We start from the raw sequence: 15,356 nt of genomic DNA, 5'->3' as shown, positions 1-15,356 counted from the left end.
TCTCCTCCCTCTCCCTCCCTCTCCCTCCCTCTCCCTCCCTCTCCCTCCCCTCTCCCTCTCCCTCACACTCCCTCGCTCTCCCTCACTCTCCCTCGCTCTCCCTTTCCCTCGCTCTCCCTCGCACTCCCTCGCTCTCCCTCGCTCTCCCTCGTTCTCCCTCGCTCTCCCTTTCCCTCACTCTCCCTCACTCTCCCTCGCTCTCCCTTTCCCTCGCACTCCCTCGCACCCCCTCGCACTCCCTCGCTCTCCCTCACTCTCCCTCGCTCTCCCTTTCCCTCGCACCCTCGCTCTCCTTCGCTCTCCCTTTCCCTCACTCTCCCTCGCGCTCCCTCGCTCTCCTTCGCTGCCCCTCAATCTCCTTTGGACGAGTAGTTGAGAGAAAAGTGGACAGAAGGAGACGCTGGCCCATTCGAGCTGAGGGATATGCAGAGACAGGTTAGATGGGCCAAAACGGTTTGCTTCCGTGCCACCCTCTTGATTGTATCGCGATTGGTGGGATCTTGCTGTGCTCAGGCTGGGCTTGCTGGTGCGCGTGTGCGTCTGTGTGTGAGGCTGGGGAAGGTGCGACGGAGGAGGTGCGGTTTTGTTTTCTCATTCCTGCCTGAACTGTCAACATCTTTCCCTCCTTCCCCCCCCCCCAGGTGGAGTGCTGGGGTTGGACCACGAGGCTCTGGGGAAGGCTCTGAGCTGGGCGTTGGCAGCCCTGCTGATCTACCTGACCCTGACAGTCGCCCTACGCCTGCTAGCCTTCCTGGTCGGCCGTCTCCTATGGCTGGTCAAGCTGGGCCTCTTCTTGACGGCCGGCGCCTACGTGGTGGCCACCTCCGAGGATGAAAAGCGGAGGAACGCTCTTCTCCTGGGACTGGGCGTCCTCTACCTGGCGCTGGGCAGACTGCGGCTCCCCTTAGCGGGGGACTGCAACAGGGCTGAGCAATGCGGACATCAACTGGAGAACAAGATCAACTCGTTGGAGCGGCAACTGGCCGAGGTGGAACACAAGGTCCACCGCAAGAAACTCTACGAATACAACTAGACAGGGAAGGGAGACGCAAAGACCTGACAGAGGGGTCACTGGGAGCAGACAGACCCCCCTCCCCACGGACACACACACACACTCACTCAAGTCGGCTGGACACTTAATCTGTCCTTTGCTACAGTCTTCCGAGAGACAGAAACGAGGCAAAAAAGATAAACTCTTGGTGCAAATTAGCGACCCGACAACTCTCAGGCCGTCCGCCGCAGTCCGGGCGATCACAAATATTCTCTGAGGAGATGGGCCAGCTTGCCGTGTGGCCTGATGCACCGTTTACTCTGCACGTTGTGCCAGGGAATTGACCTTCTATGCTCCGTCTGAAATTTGACTTTCTCGCCTTTGTCCGGCCTGATGACTGCGAGGCGGATAGCTTCAACAACGCGCCTCCCTCTTCCGGAAATACCCCAGCTCCGCGCTGCCCCGCGACAGTGTGATTGCCAAGCATTTCAATCCAAGCAGCCAACCTTTAAACCATGCAAATGCTGCCTCCGTGAGAGATGAGCTCAGCTCCCACACCACCCCCCCCCTCCCCGTCTTAATCTGCCTGGACAGACGTCACCCCTCCGCGCCAGCCCTGATATCTAATTCCAGAAGTCCGTTACTGCTTAGCGAAGAAGGAGAACCAACCACCCAACCCTTGGCGGCCTGATCTTGCCGAGATGCCGTGAGCGGTGGGAATCTCTTGCGTTCACCAATGTCCAGTGGCTGAGCGGCTCGCACCAAGGCTCTGTGACCAAACGGCCAGAGGGGCTAATTGGCGAGGGGCTGATCAATTGGCTCTAACTCCGGAGTGCGCCAGTCACGGGGGGCAGAATCTCCTCCCTACTGATCTCTCTGTCCCTCTTTCACGTCCCTCGCCCTCCCTCCTCCCTCTCTCTCTCTCTGTCTCTATCACTCTCTCTATATCAACACTCAATCTCACAATCTCTCTACCCTCTCCATCTATCTATATCTTTAGCCATCTCAGTGTCTCTCTCTGTTCTGTCTCTCTCTCTATCTTCACCCCCCCCCCCCCCCCCCCCCCCTCCCCCATATACCAGGAATGTTACCCTTCAGGGATATGCCTCCACTCTGTGCCTTATTCCGGGGACCTGCGTCAGTTGAAACTGTGTTTGCCGCCTCTCTGCCCACCTTTCGGTTTTTGGGTCCCGTGCGGACTCTACTCATGAGGCTTCCTTTGGGATTTAGTCTGCTGATCGGATCATTCGCTTCCCCAGACACACTGTCTATCGAGCAGGTTTCTGCTCACAACCGTCCTCGATTTTCAGGGGACAAGACGCTGGGGTGGGGGGGGGGGAGGTGATGTTGCTCTTGCAGAGAGCTGCCACAGACCCCCACCCCTCTATGCTGTAAGCAATCACGATTTGTACCACGGCCTGATTTTGTCATTCTTCCCATTGAACCAGCGTGCCATGCACACCCACCGTCCGAGCAATCCAGATATCTACCTCTCTCCAATATACAGTGGGTCTCTTTCACTCCCCTGATTTCATCGTTCTTCTTCCATCCCTCTGTCTGCCATTGGCTTCACAAGGCTGCTGTCTCTGTCCCTCGCTCTCTCTGTCCCTCGCTCTCTCTGTCCCTCGCTCTCTCTGTCCCTCGCTCTCTCTGTCCCTCGCTCTCTCTGTCCCTCGCTCTCTCTGTCCCTCGCTCTCTCTGTCCCTCGCTCTCTCTGTCCCTCGCTCTCTCTGTCCCTCGCTCTCTCTGTCCCTCGCTCTCTCTGTCCCTCGCTCTCTCTGTCCCTCGCTCTCGCTGTCCCTCGCTCTCGCTGTCCCTCGCGCTCTCTGTCCCTCGCGCTCTCTGCCCCTCGCGCTCTCTGCCCCTCGCTCTCTCTGCCCCTCGCTCTCTCTGCCCCTCGCTCTCTCTGCCCCTCGCTCTCTCTGCCCCTCGCTCTCTCTGCCCCTCGCTCTCTCTGCCCCTCGCTCTCTCTGCCCCTCGCTCTCTCTGTCCCTCGCTCTCTCTGCCCTCGCTCTCTCTGCCCCTCGCTCTCTCTGTCCCTCGCTCTCTCTGCCCCTCGCTCTCTCTGCCCCTCGCTCTCTCTGCCCCTCGCTCTCTCTGCCCCTCGCTCTCTCTGCCCCAGGCAGCCTCCGCTCTGTGTCTGACTTTCTCCATCTCGCCCATTCCCTTGCCCATATCTAATATCTCTCTCCTCTGCCTCTCCCTCTCTCTGTCTCACTCAAACCCATTCTTTCAGTTGTCTAACTCTCTCTTTCACTCATTCTCTCCTAGCCTCTGTACCTCTCTTTATCGGTTGAAAATGTTCTTTGACCACAATTAATGCTATTCCACTGAAATAGTGACCAATGATTTTGTGTTGTTGAATAAATGTTCATTGAAAATACCAACGCTTGCCAATTTGTTTTTCGTCTTTCCTGGCAGCTAACGGGAAGCTATTTCCATCGGGAGGGAAATTGAGGGTTGTTTCGGCCATTTGTGTCCATTGCATTCATTGTACAGAAGGATCCATACATCTGAGCATCTTATTATCATAGATCTACTTAGTATTATCATAGAATTTACAGTGCAGAAGGAGGCCATTCGGCCCATCGAGTCTGCACCGGCTCTTGGACAGAGCATCCTACCCAAGGTCAACACCTCCACCCTATCCCCATAACCCAGTAACCCCGCCCAACACTAAGGGCAATTTTGGACACTGTGCCGGGGGGGGGGGGGGGTCTCCCTGTGCCGGGGGGGTGGGGGGTGTCCCTGTGCCGGGGGGGGGGGTGGGGGGGTCTCCCTGAGCCGGGGGGGGTGTCCCTGTGCCGGGGGGTGGGGGGGTGTCCCTGTGCCGGGGGGGTCTCCCTGTGCCGGGGGGGTGGGGGGGTCTCCCTGTGCCGGGGGGTGGGGGGGGTGTCCCTGTGCCGGGGGGGTGGGGGGGTTTCCCTGTGCCGGGGGGGGTGTCCCTGTGCCGTAGAGGGGGGGCTCCCTGTGCTGGGGGGGGTCTCCCTGGGCTGGGGGGGGGGGTCTCCCTGTGCCGGGGGGGGCTCCCTGTGCCGGGGGGGGGTCCCTGTGCCGGGGGGGGGGGTGTGGCCCCTGTGCTGGGGGGGTCTCCCTGTGCCAGGGGGGAGGCTCCCTGTTCCGGGGGGGGGGGGGCTCCCTGTGTCGGGGGGGGTCTCCCTGTGCCGGGGGGGTGGGGGGGGTCTCCCTGTACCGGGGGGGGTCTCCCTGTGCCGGAGGGTTGGGGGGGGTCTCCCTGTGCCGGGGGGGTGGGGGGGGTCTCCCTGTGCCGGGGGGGTGGGGGGGGGGTCTCCCTGTGCCGGGGGGTGGGCGGGGTCTCCCTGTGCCGGGGGGGTGGGGGGGGTCTCCCTGTGCCGGGGGGTGGGCGGGGTCTCCCTGTGCCGGGGGGGTGGGGGGGGTCTCCCTGTGCCGGGGGGGTGGGGGGGGGGGTCTCCCTGTGCCGGGGGGGTGGGGCTCCCTGTGCCCGGGGGGTGGGGGGGGTCTCCCTGTGCCGGGGGGTGGGGGGGTCTCCCTGTGCCGGGGGGGTCTCCCTATGCCGGGGGGGTGGGGGGGGTCTCCCTGTGCCGGGGGGGGTCTCCCTGTGCCGGGGGTTGGGGGGGTCTCCCTGTGCCGGGGGGGTCTCCCTGTGCCGGGGGGGTCTCCCTGTGCCGGGGGGGTGGGGGGGGGTCTCCCTGGGGGGGGGGCTCCCTGTGCCGGGGGGGTGGGGGGGGGGTCTCCCTGTGGTGGGGGGGTGGGGGGGGTCTCCCTGTGCCGGGGGGTGGGGGGGTCTCCCTGTGCCGGGGGGGTGCGGCTCCCTGTGCCGGGGGGGTGGGGGGGGGGTCTCCCTGTGCCGGGGGGGTGGGGGGGGTCTCCCTGTGCCGGGGGGGTGGGGCTCCCTGTGCCGGGGGGGTGGGGGTGGTCTCCCTGTGCCGGGGGGGTCTCCCTGTGCCGGGGGGGTGGGGCTCCCTGTGCCGGGGGGGTGGGGGGGTCTCCCTGTGCCGGGGGGGTGTGGGGGGTCTTCCTGGGGTGGGGTGGTCTCCCTGTGCCCGGGGGGGGGGGGGGGTCTCCCTGTGCCGGGGGGGGGGGGGGGGGGGTCTCCCTGTGCCGGGGGGGTGGGGGCGTCTCCCTGTGCCGGGGGGGTGGGGGGGGGGTCTCCCTGTGCCGGGGGGGTGGGGGGGGTCTCCCTGTGCCGGGGGGGTGGGGTGGGGTCTCCCTGTGCCGGGGGGCTGGGGGGGTCTCCCTGTGCCCGGGGGGGGGGGTCTCCCTGTGCCGGGGGGGTGGGGGGGGGTCTCCCTGTGCGGGGGGGTGGGGGGGTGGTCTCCCTGTGCCGGGGAGGTCTCCCTGTGCCGGGGGGGTGGGGGGGTCTCCCTGTGCCGGGGGGGGGGTGGGGGGGGCTCTCCCTGTGCCGGGGGGGTGGGGGAGGGTCTCCCTGTGCCGGGGGGGTGGGGGGGGGGTCTCCCTGTGCCGGGGGGCTGGGGGGGGCCTCCCCGTGCCGGGGTGGGGGGGGGCTCCCTGTGCCGGGGGGGGGTGGGGGGGTCTCCCTGTGCCGGTGGGGGGGGGGCTCCCTGTGCCGGGGGGGGGGGACTCCCTGGGCGGGATCCTCATACCCATATAGATACTGACCAAGGTTTGCTGCATTATGCTGATGGTCCATTAAATCCTTTCCTCTGCCAAGTCTCTCTTGGCTTTTCTCCTGCTGGCTAATCGGAGACGCCCCCCCCCCCCCTGACTGACCTTTGGGCTGGTATCTTGGCCATCCGTCAAGGGGCCAGATCTCCACCTTTTGCCGAGTGCCAGACTTGACGTCAGACCCTGCCCCAGGCAGAGGAGGAGGCTGGACCCCGTCTGCCTGAGGAAGGAGCTGCGCTCCGAAAGCTGGTGTTTGAAATAAACCTGTTGGACTGTAACCTGGTGTCAGACTTCTGACTGTGCTCACCCCCCTGTCCAACGCCGGCATCTCCACATCCTGGCTTGACATGGGGGAAGACTGGTGAGAGCTCAGTGATTGGTGGGGTGGGGGGGGGGGGGGGGGCGGTTAAACACTAACTTTAATCATCCAGAGGGCTGATGTCAGAGCCAGCCCCAGATACGGGGCAAAGGGCTCATTCCGATTTCTGAACTATCCGAGGGACCTCTGATAGAATTCTGTCCAAATAACTAAATATCAGTGGCAGGCTTCCATCATCGCTGCAAACAGGCCACCTTCCTGAGGGGGGGGGGTGAGGAGGGTAAACCGGGCTGACTAAACTGGACGCAGGTATTGGCAGGAGCAGGTTGACCGCAGGCCGAAGAGTAGGGGAGGACGGGGAAGGGAAAAAGAACCAGGCAGCATTCCTTCCTCTCCCAGATCGGAAAGTAAACACAGATTAAAATAAGAAATGTAAACCAGACATTTAAAGCGACAGAATGTGTGTGTGGGAAAGCCAAGTTCATCCTCGAATTCCTGGTCCTTGGCCAAAGGATGTTTTTTTTTTCGCTCGAACATTCCTTCGTTTTTGCTCAGCAGCCGGTGGTTCCAGCAGAACCCACTCGGCCAGCCACTTTCCAGCTCTTGAACCGCTCGCTGGAAGGGATCCACGCCGTCATCTCTGATAAACACATTCCAGGCTCAGGCCTCTGATCAGCAGGCCTTCCTCCGCTCCGATGAATGGAAATGAAAATGGCTTTATTGAAAATGAAATGAAATGAAAATGGCTTATTGTCACGAGCAGGCTTCAAATGAAGTTACTGTGAAAAGCCCCTAGTCGCCACATTCCGGCGCCTGTTCGGGGAGGCTGTTACGGGAATCGAACCGTGCTGCTGGCCTGCTTGGTCTGCTTTCAAAGCCAGCAATTTAGCGTTGTGCTAAACAGCCCCTCGTCACGAGTAGGCTTCAAATGAAGTTACTGTGAAAAGCCCCTAGTCGCCCCATTCCGGCGCCTGCCCGGGGAGGCTGGTACGGGAACCAAAAGGCCAAATGGTCGGCGGAAGGACCCGAGGGAACATATTGTCAATCTGCAGCATCAAAGTAGACCATTGGGCCCATTGTGCCCCAGAAGCAATATTCCAATTTCATCGCACTTTCCAACTCGCGCTCCCCTGGCCTTTGTACTCGACGTTTACAATTTTACAAGTGCCCTCCCCATTTACCCCCTCCACCCTCTCACCTTGCCTGTCACGCTGAAACGTCCAGATCCCCATTGTCCTCCAGATGAACAATAATCTCTCCCTGAGGGCCCCCCTCCCCACGAAATCTACGCTGCCTCTTCATGGACTCCCCTCCTGGCAGGAAAGGGCCTTCCCGTTCACTCTACCCGTAACCCCATATAATCTTCTGCTTGCCCCTGGCGCAAGAGTCCAGAACATGGGCCACGGACTCAGGATAAAGCGTCGGCCATTTCCCACCGGGATGAGAAGGAATTTCTTCACTCGGAGGGGTGCGAATCTTTTGGAATCCCCCCCCCCCCCCCAGCCCCGGAGAAGTAGGGCGGTGAGCATATCCAAGACTGAGATCAATATCTAAAGATGGACGTGCTGGGCCTTGGAAAGGGTGCAGAGGAGGCTCACAAGAATGGTCCCTGGAATGAAGAACTTGTCGTGCGAGGAACAGTTGAGGACTCTGGGTCTGTACTCGTTGGAGTTGAGAAGGATGAGGGGGGGGGGACCTTATTGAAACTTGCAGGATACTGCGAGGCCTGGATAGAGTGGACGTGGAGAGGATGTTTCCACTTGTGAGAAAAAGTAGAACCCGAGGATACAGCCTCAGACTAAAGGGACGATCCTTTAAAACAGAGAGGAGGAGGAATTTCTGCAGCCAGAGGGTGGTGAATCTGTGGAACTCTTTGCCGCAGAAGGCTGTGGAGACCAAATCACTGAGTGTCTTTAAGGCAGAGATAGATAGGTTCTTGATTATTGAGGGGATCAGGGACTGTGGGGAGAAGGCAGGAGAATGGGGATGAGAAACATATCAGCCATGATTGAATGGCAGAGCAGACCCGATGGGCCTAATTATTATCCAATGTCTCGTGGTCTTATGATAGAGATGATGTGGAGATGCCGGCGTTGGTCTGGGGTGAGCACAGTAAGAAGTCTTACACCAGGTTAACCTGAGGAAGGAGCAGTGCTCCGAAAGGTCGTGTTTGAAACAAACCCGTTGGACTTTAACCTAGTGTTGTAAGACTTCTTATTATGGTCAGGGGGGTGCATGGGGATGGTGGAGCTGAGGTATGGAGATCAGCCATAGCCGTATCGAATGGTGGAGCAGGTTGGAGGCGGGGAGTGGCCAACCCCATCTGTCATTTCCCCTTGCTCCACCAACTTGGGCACCGCCAGTCCATAACCGGGCCCCACCTCGTGTGAACGTCCACCAGCTCCGTACCGGGTCAGAAATGGAAGGGAGAAAGAGCCGGGCTTTAGGAAAGCAGAATGAAATTGGCAAACGTGGCACCAGGATGTTGTGAGTGATCCATTTTGCTGGAACGAGTGAGGAGGGAGAGGCAACACAACAGAAACTGAAGGGTGGCACAATGGTGCTGCGGTTGGCACTGCTGCCCCGTGGCACTGAGGACCCCGGTTCGATCCCGGCCCCAGGTCACTGTGCGGAGTTTGCAAATTATTTTTTAATGAATTTTCAAAAACAAAAGGAGACGGGTAAAGTACCGACGAGCGTGGGAGCAGAGGAGTCTGGAGGTGTTTGTCTCCAAATCATTCAAGGCATCAATCTTTAGTTAAGGCGTGGCCTCACGTTACCAACCCGACCTGCTGCACTCCCCAACACTCCGGACCACTCACTCTGCAAGCAGCCTGCTGCTGGAGGCATCATCCAAAAGATGTGCAGCTCCGGCCGATTGGCCACACTAGAGTTCCCCATGGTGTCCAAAAGGTTAGGTCGGGTTACGGGGATCGGGGTGGAGGCGTGGTCGTAAGTAGGGTGCTTCTTATAGGGGCCAGCACAGACTCGATGGGCCGAATGGCCTCTCTCTGTGCTGCAGAGATTTTCTGATTCTTATCGGGGCTGGTTTAGCTCAGTGGGCTAGACAGCTGGCTTGCGATGCCGAACACGGCCAGCAGGGCGGGTCCAATTCCCGTACCAGCTGAGCATTCGGAATGCTCCCTCTGTGTTACCCGAACAGGCGCCGGAATGTGGCGACGAGGAGTTTTCCACAGTCACTCCGTTGCAGTGTTAATGTCGGCCTACTTGTGACAATAAACGTCATTTACATTTTACGTGGTATCCAGTGGGGGACTCAGTCCACTGGATTCCGAGACTCTGCCCCACACATGTGAGGGCCGGCCACAGCATGCACCATCACCACCGTAACAGCAGAAAGAGTTCCCTGGTTCTCGAGACCCCTCCGAAGCCTCCTCTGACCCGTGGTCTGAGGCGTCAGCCTGGGACGAGCCACCAATCCCATATCAACCTCTTCAAGGGGTGGCACTGGGGCCTGCGTGTTATGGCTGGGCTATGAAAGCAGCAGCCCAGGGTCCGAATCCAGCCCCGGGTGAAGCTGGGATTTCTTTTTTAAAATCTGGTATTAAAAGTGGTCACCAAGAAACCATTGTCGATTGGTGGTTAAACTGATGTCCCATCAGGGAGGGAAATCTGCCGTCCTTACCACGGTCTGGCCTCCATGTGACTCCCAGACCAGACAGCAACATGGTTCACCCCTAACTGCTCCTCTGAAATGGCCGAGCGAGACACGTGGATTTATCACATTGCGAGGAATGTCTATGTGGTCCGAACAGCACAGTGGGTGGACCTACTGTTATGGGCCAGGGTTTGGAGAACCCATGAATCCAGTGAACACCATGTAAACCCACAGCAAACATCTGAACAACTATCAACACCGATGCTCCCGACAGATACAACATTCTGTCAGGAACCCTTAATCTTTCCTTATTAACATCCACAAGACAAAAGACCCTTTTTAACACAGGGATCAGGTTTAAATTCACCACTGAGAGCAGTCAGCACTTTGAAATCACTGCGGGCTGGAGGGGCAAATATATAAATTGATCTGGAGACAGTCTTTAGTTTGCAGAGAGAGAGATCCTTTTGCAGCTCCTTGCTTTGCCTGCAGCCATCCAACTCTCAAAACAAAACTAAAACACCCCCTGGAGCAAACAGCCTAAAACGAAAGTAAAAAGCTGACACAGCCCAGCTCCATCCACACTCTGACATCACTGATAAACACCAATTTCTTAAAGGTACATCCACAACAGCTATTTTTAAAACACCCATTTCTTAAAGGTGCTCTCACATGACAAGACCACATGTACGACAGATCGCCGACGCTTTCTCAAAGGGAAGTAGGGATGGGCAAAAAACATTGTCCACGCCCACATCCGGAGAAGAAATCTAAAATATTTTCACATCATCACGAGTGCCAGCGATTTCCACCTCAGTAACATCAACTGAATAAAGTCTTTGCACATCTACTACTGAAACCATCCTCCCTGCCTTTGTCTCCACATGGCGAGTCTATATCAAGACACGTGTCCCATATTCTACCCACTGCAGACATCAGGACGACAGGCAAATATCGACCAATTCCTTCCCATCATCGGTTCACATTGACCACCTGTGCTATGATATATATTTGCCCCTCCAGCCCGCACTGACCTATCTCAGTAACGTCCTACACCCCTCCCTATCTCAGTAACCTCCTCCAGCCCCGACAACCCTCCCTATCTCAGTAACGTCCTACACCCCTCCCTATCTCAGTAACCTCCTCCAGCCCCGACAACCCTCCCTATCTCAGTAACGTCCTACACCCCTCCCTATCTCAGTAACCTCCTCCAGCCCCGACAACCCTCCATTATCTCTGTAACCTCCTCCAGCCCCTACAGCCCTCCCTATCTCTGTAACCTCCTCCAGCCCCGACAACCCTCCCTATCCCTGTAACCTCCTCCAGCCCCGACAACCCTCCCTATCTCTGTAACCTCCTCCAGCCCCTACAACCTTCCCTATCTCTGTAACCTCCTCCAGCCCCGACAACCCTCCCAACTGTAACCTCCTCCAGCCCCGACAACCCCTCCCTATCTCTGTAACCTCCTCCAGCCCCTACAACCTTCCCTATCTCTGTAACCTCCTCCAGCCCCGACAACCCTCCCAACTCTGTAACCTCCTCCAGCCCATACAACCCTCCCTATCTCTGTAACCTCCTCCAGCCCCGACAACCCTCCCAATCTCTGTAACCTCCTCCAGCCCCGACAACCCTCCCTATCTCAGTAACCTCCTCCGGCCCTTACAACCCTCCCTATCTCAGTAACCTCCTCCAGCCCCGACAACCTTCCCTATCTCAGTAACCTCCTCCAGCCCCTACAACCCTCCCTATCTCTGTAACCTCCTCCAGCCCCTACAACCCTCCCTATCTCTGTAACCTCCTCTAGCCCCTACAACCCTCCCTATCTCTGTTACCTCCAGCCCTTACAAGCCTCCTTATCTCTGTAACCTCCTCCAGCACCTACCACCCTCCCTATCTCTGTAACCTCCTCCAGCCCCTACAACCCTCCCTATCTCTGTAACCTCCTCCAGTCCCTACACCCACTATTTCTGTAACCTCCAGCCCCTATAACCCTCCCTATCTCTGTAACCGCCTCCAGCCCCTACAACCCTCCCAATCTCTGTAACCTCCTCCAGCCCCTACAACCCTCCCTATCTCTGTAACCTCCTCCAGCCCCTACAACCCTCCCTATCTCTGTAACCTCCCCCAGCCCGTACAACCCTCTCTATCTCTGTAACCAGTTCCAGCCCCTGCAACCTTGTTTATGTAATGTCCTACAGCCCACCCTATCTCTGCAACCTCCTCCAGCACCTACCACCCATGTTCTGTAACCTCCTCTAGCCCCTACATTCCTCCCTATCTCTGCAACCACCTCCAACTCTAAAACTCTCCCAGTTCTCGACACTCCTTCAAATGGATGGCAGTACTGTGGCAGCTTTGTACTTCAGTGTCAGTATGGAGAGAGTGCTGCACAGTCAGAGGGTCAGTACTGAGGGAGTGCTGCACTGTCAGAGGGTCAGTACTGAGGGAGCGCTGCACTGTCAGAGGGTCAGTACTGAGGGAGTGCCGCATTGTCAGAGGGTCAGTACTGAGGGAGCGCTGCACTGTCAGAGGGTCAGTACTGAGGGAGTGCTGCACTGTCAGAGGGTCAGTGCTGAGGGAGTGCTGCACTGTCAGAGGGTCAGTACTGAGAGAGTGCTGCACAGTCAGAGGGTCAGTACTGAGGGAGTGCTGCACTGTCAGAGGGTCAGTACTGAGGGAGTGCCGCACTGTCAGAGGGCCGCTACTGAGGGAGTGCTGCACTGTCAGAGTCAGTACTGAGGGAGTGCAGCACTGTCAGAGGGTCAGTACTGAGGGAGTGCTGCACTGTCAGAGGGTCAGTACTGAGGGAGTGCTGCGCTGTCAGAGGGTCAGTACTGAGGGAGTGCTGCACTGTCAGAGGGTCAGTACTGAGGGAGTGCTGCACTGTCAGAGGGTCAGTACTGAGGGAGTGCTGCACTGTCAGAGGGTCAGTACTGAGGGAGTGCTGCACTGTCAGAGGGTCAGTACTGAGGGAGTGCCGCACTGTCAGAGGGTCAGTACTGAGGGAGTGCTGCACTGTCAGAGGGTCAGTACTGAGGGAGTGCCGCACAGTCAGAGGGTCAGTACTGAGGGAGTGCTGCACTGTCAGAGGGTCAGTACTGAGGGAGCGCTGCACTGTCAGAGGGTCAGTACTGAGGGAGTGCCGCATTGTCAGAGGGTCAGTACTGAGGGAGCGCTGCACTGTCAGAGGGTCAGTACTGAGGGAGTGCTGCACTGTCAGAGGGTCAGTACTGAGGGAGTGCTGCACTGTCAGAGGGTCAGTGCTGAGGGAGTGCTGCACTGTCAGAGGGTCAGTACTGAGGGAGTGCTGCACTGTCAGAGGGTCAGTACTGGGGGAGTGCCGCACTGTTAGAGGGTCAGTACTGAGGGAGTGCCGCACTGTCAGAGTGTCAGTACTGAGGGAATGCTGCACTGTCAGAGGGTCAGTACTGAGGGAGTGCTGCACTGTCAGAGGGTCAGTACTGAGGGAGTGCTGCACTGTCAGAGGGTCAGTACTGAGGGAGTGCCGCACTGTCAGAGGGTCAGTATTGAGGAAACACATTCCTCAAACATCTTCTCTGAATTTCTTCCTCCTCTGGTTATTCAGTTTTCCCCTAATATACATCCACACCGTCCACCTTCACTCCTCCCCGTGGGAGCGGGTTCAGCGTTCCCACCAGTCTCCAGGGAAAGGTGTTCATCCTGATCTCAGTAAGAAGCCTTACAACACCAGGTTAAAGTCCAACAGGTTTGTTTCAAACACGAGCTTTCGGAGCACTGCTCCTTCCTCGGGTGAATTCCTCAGGAATGTGCTGTGCTCCGAAAGCTCGTGTTTGAAACAAACCTGTTGGACTTCAACCTGGTGTTGTAAGGCTTCTTACTGTGCTCACCCCCGTCCAACGCCGGCATCTCCACATCATGTCATCCTGATCTCCTCATCGGATGTATTCATGGCTCTCCGTAATAGAACATAGAACAGTACAGCACAGAACAGGCCCTTCGGCCCTCGATGTTGTGCCGAGCCATGATCACCCTACTCAAACCCACGTATCCACCCTATACCCGTAACCCAACAACACCCCCCCTTAACCTTACTTTCATTAGGACACTACGGGCAATTTAGCATGGCCAATCCACCTAACCCGCACATCTTTGGACTGTGGGAGGAAACCGGAGCACCCGGAGGAAACCCACGCACACACGGGGAGGACGTGCAGACTCCGCACAGACAGTGACCCAGCCGGGAATCGAACCTGGGACCCTGGAGCTGTGAAGCATTTATGCTAACCACCATGCTACCCTGCTGCCCTAGTTACTGTTGCCCTAGTTACTGCTAATGTTACTGCTAGTTTGTTCTGTCCCTCGAACTGGAAACACTGCTTCATCGAACCTGTCAAAACCATTTCACACCCTTCAATTATTAATCACAACACTTAGATATAATGTTGCCTCTGCTCTGCTTTTCCCTTTCTGTGCAAAAGATTGTCACCAAGTAACATTTTTTCAGTCAATAGAATCTCTCAGTTCTGGCATCGAACTGGTTCTGTCTTTTGTCGGAGAGCAGTATTGTGCACAGTGGCAACAGGTTAGCGGCTGAGGTCAATTTGACTGTGTGGTTCTGGATTGGATCACCCCGCTGGAAGTCTATGCGTCTATTCTGATGGCAGGGAGCAGCTCCATGAGAAAAGGCATCATCAGCCTGTCCTATCAGGCCAAGGGGAAAAGGAAAGAAATGAGAAATTGGCTGCCCACTTCACTGTCGAGTGGGGGGCAGAAATACCATCAGAAACTACAGAGAGCTGTGAACACCGCCCTGTCCATCACACAAACACGCCTCCCATCCATTGACTCAGTCTGCACCTCCTGCTGCCTTGGGAAAGCGGGCAGCAGAATCAAAAACCCCTCCCACCCGGGTTATTCTCTCTTCCCACCTCTTCAATCGGGCAGAACATACAAAACACAAAGAAAACGCACTGATATGTTCAAAAACAGCTTTTTCCCTGCTGTTACTAGACTCCTGAATGGCCCTCTTATGGACTGAACTGATGTCTCCAGGCATATTTGATACTGTTGTACTCCTGGTGTGATACAGGCAATGGAACGGTGCACAGTGACTCCCAGCGTGATACAGAGACAGGAACTGTGCACAGTGACTCCCAGTGTGATACAGAGACCGGAACTGTGCACAGTGACTCCCAGTGTGATACAGAGACAGGAACTGTGCACAGTGACTCCCAGTGTGATACAGAGACCGGAACTGTGCACAGTGACTCCCAGTGTGATACAGAGACAGGAACTGTGCACAGTGACTCCCAGTGTGATACAGAGACAGGAACTGTGCACAGTGACTCCCAGTGTGATACAGAGACCGGAACTGTGCACAGTGACTCCCAGTGTGATACAGAGACAGGAACTGTGCACAGTAACTCCCAGTGTGATACAGAGACAGGAACTGTGCACAGTGACTCCCAGTGTGATACAGAGACAGGAACTGTGCACAGTGACTCCCCGTGTGATACAGAGACAGGAACTGTGCACAGTGACTCCCAGTGTGATACGGAGACAGGAACTGTGCACAGTGACTCCCAGTGTGATACAGAGACCGGAACTGTGCACACTGACTCCCAGTGTGATACAGAGACAGGAACTGTGCACAGTGACTCCCAGTGTGATACAGAGACCGGAACTGTGCACAGTGACTCCCCGTGTGATACAGAGACAGGAACTGTGCACAGTGACTCCCAGTGTGATACAGAGACAGGAACTGTGCACAGTGACTCCCAGTGTGATTCAGAGACAGGAACTGTGCACAGTGACTCCCAGTGTGATACAGAGACAGG

This window comes from Scyliorhinus canicula, chromosome 6 (assembly GCF_902713615.1).
Source record: "Scyliorhinus canicula chromosome 6, sScyCan1.1, whole genome shotgun sequence".
NCBI lineage: Eukaryota > Metazoa > Chordata > Chondrichthyes > Carcharhiniformes > Scyliorhinidae > Scyliorhinus > Scyliorhinus canicula.
This window is presented reverse-complemented; position numbering follows the sequence as displayed.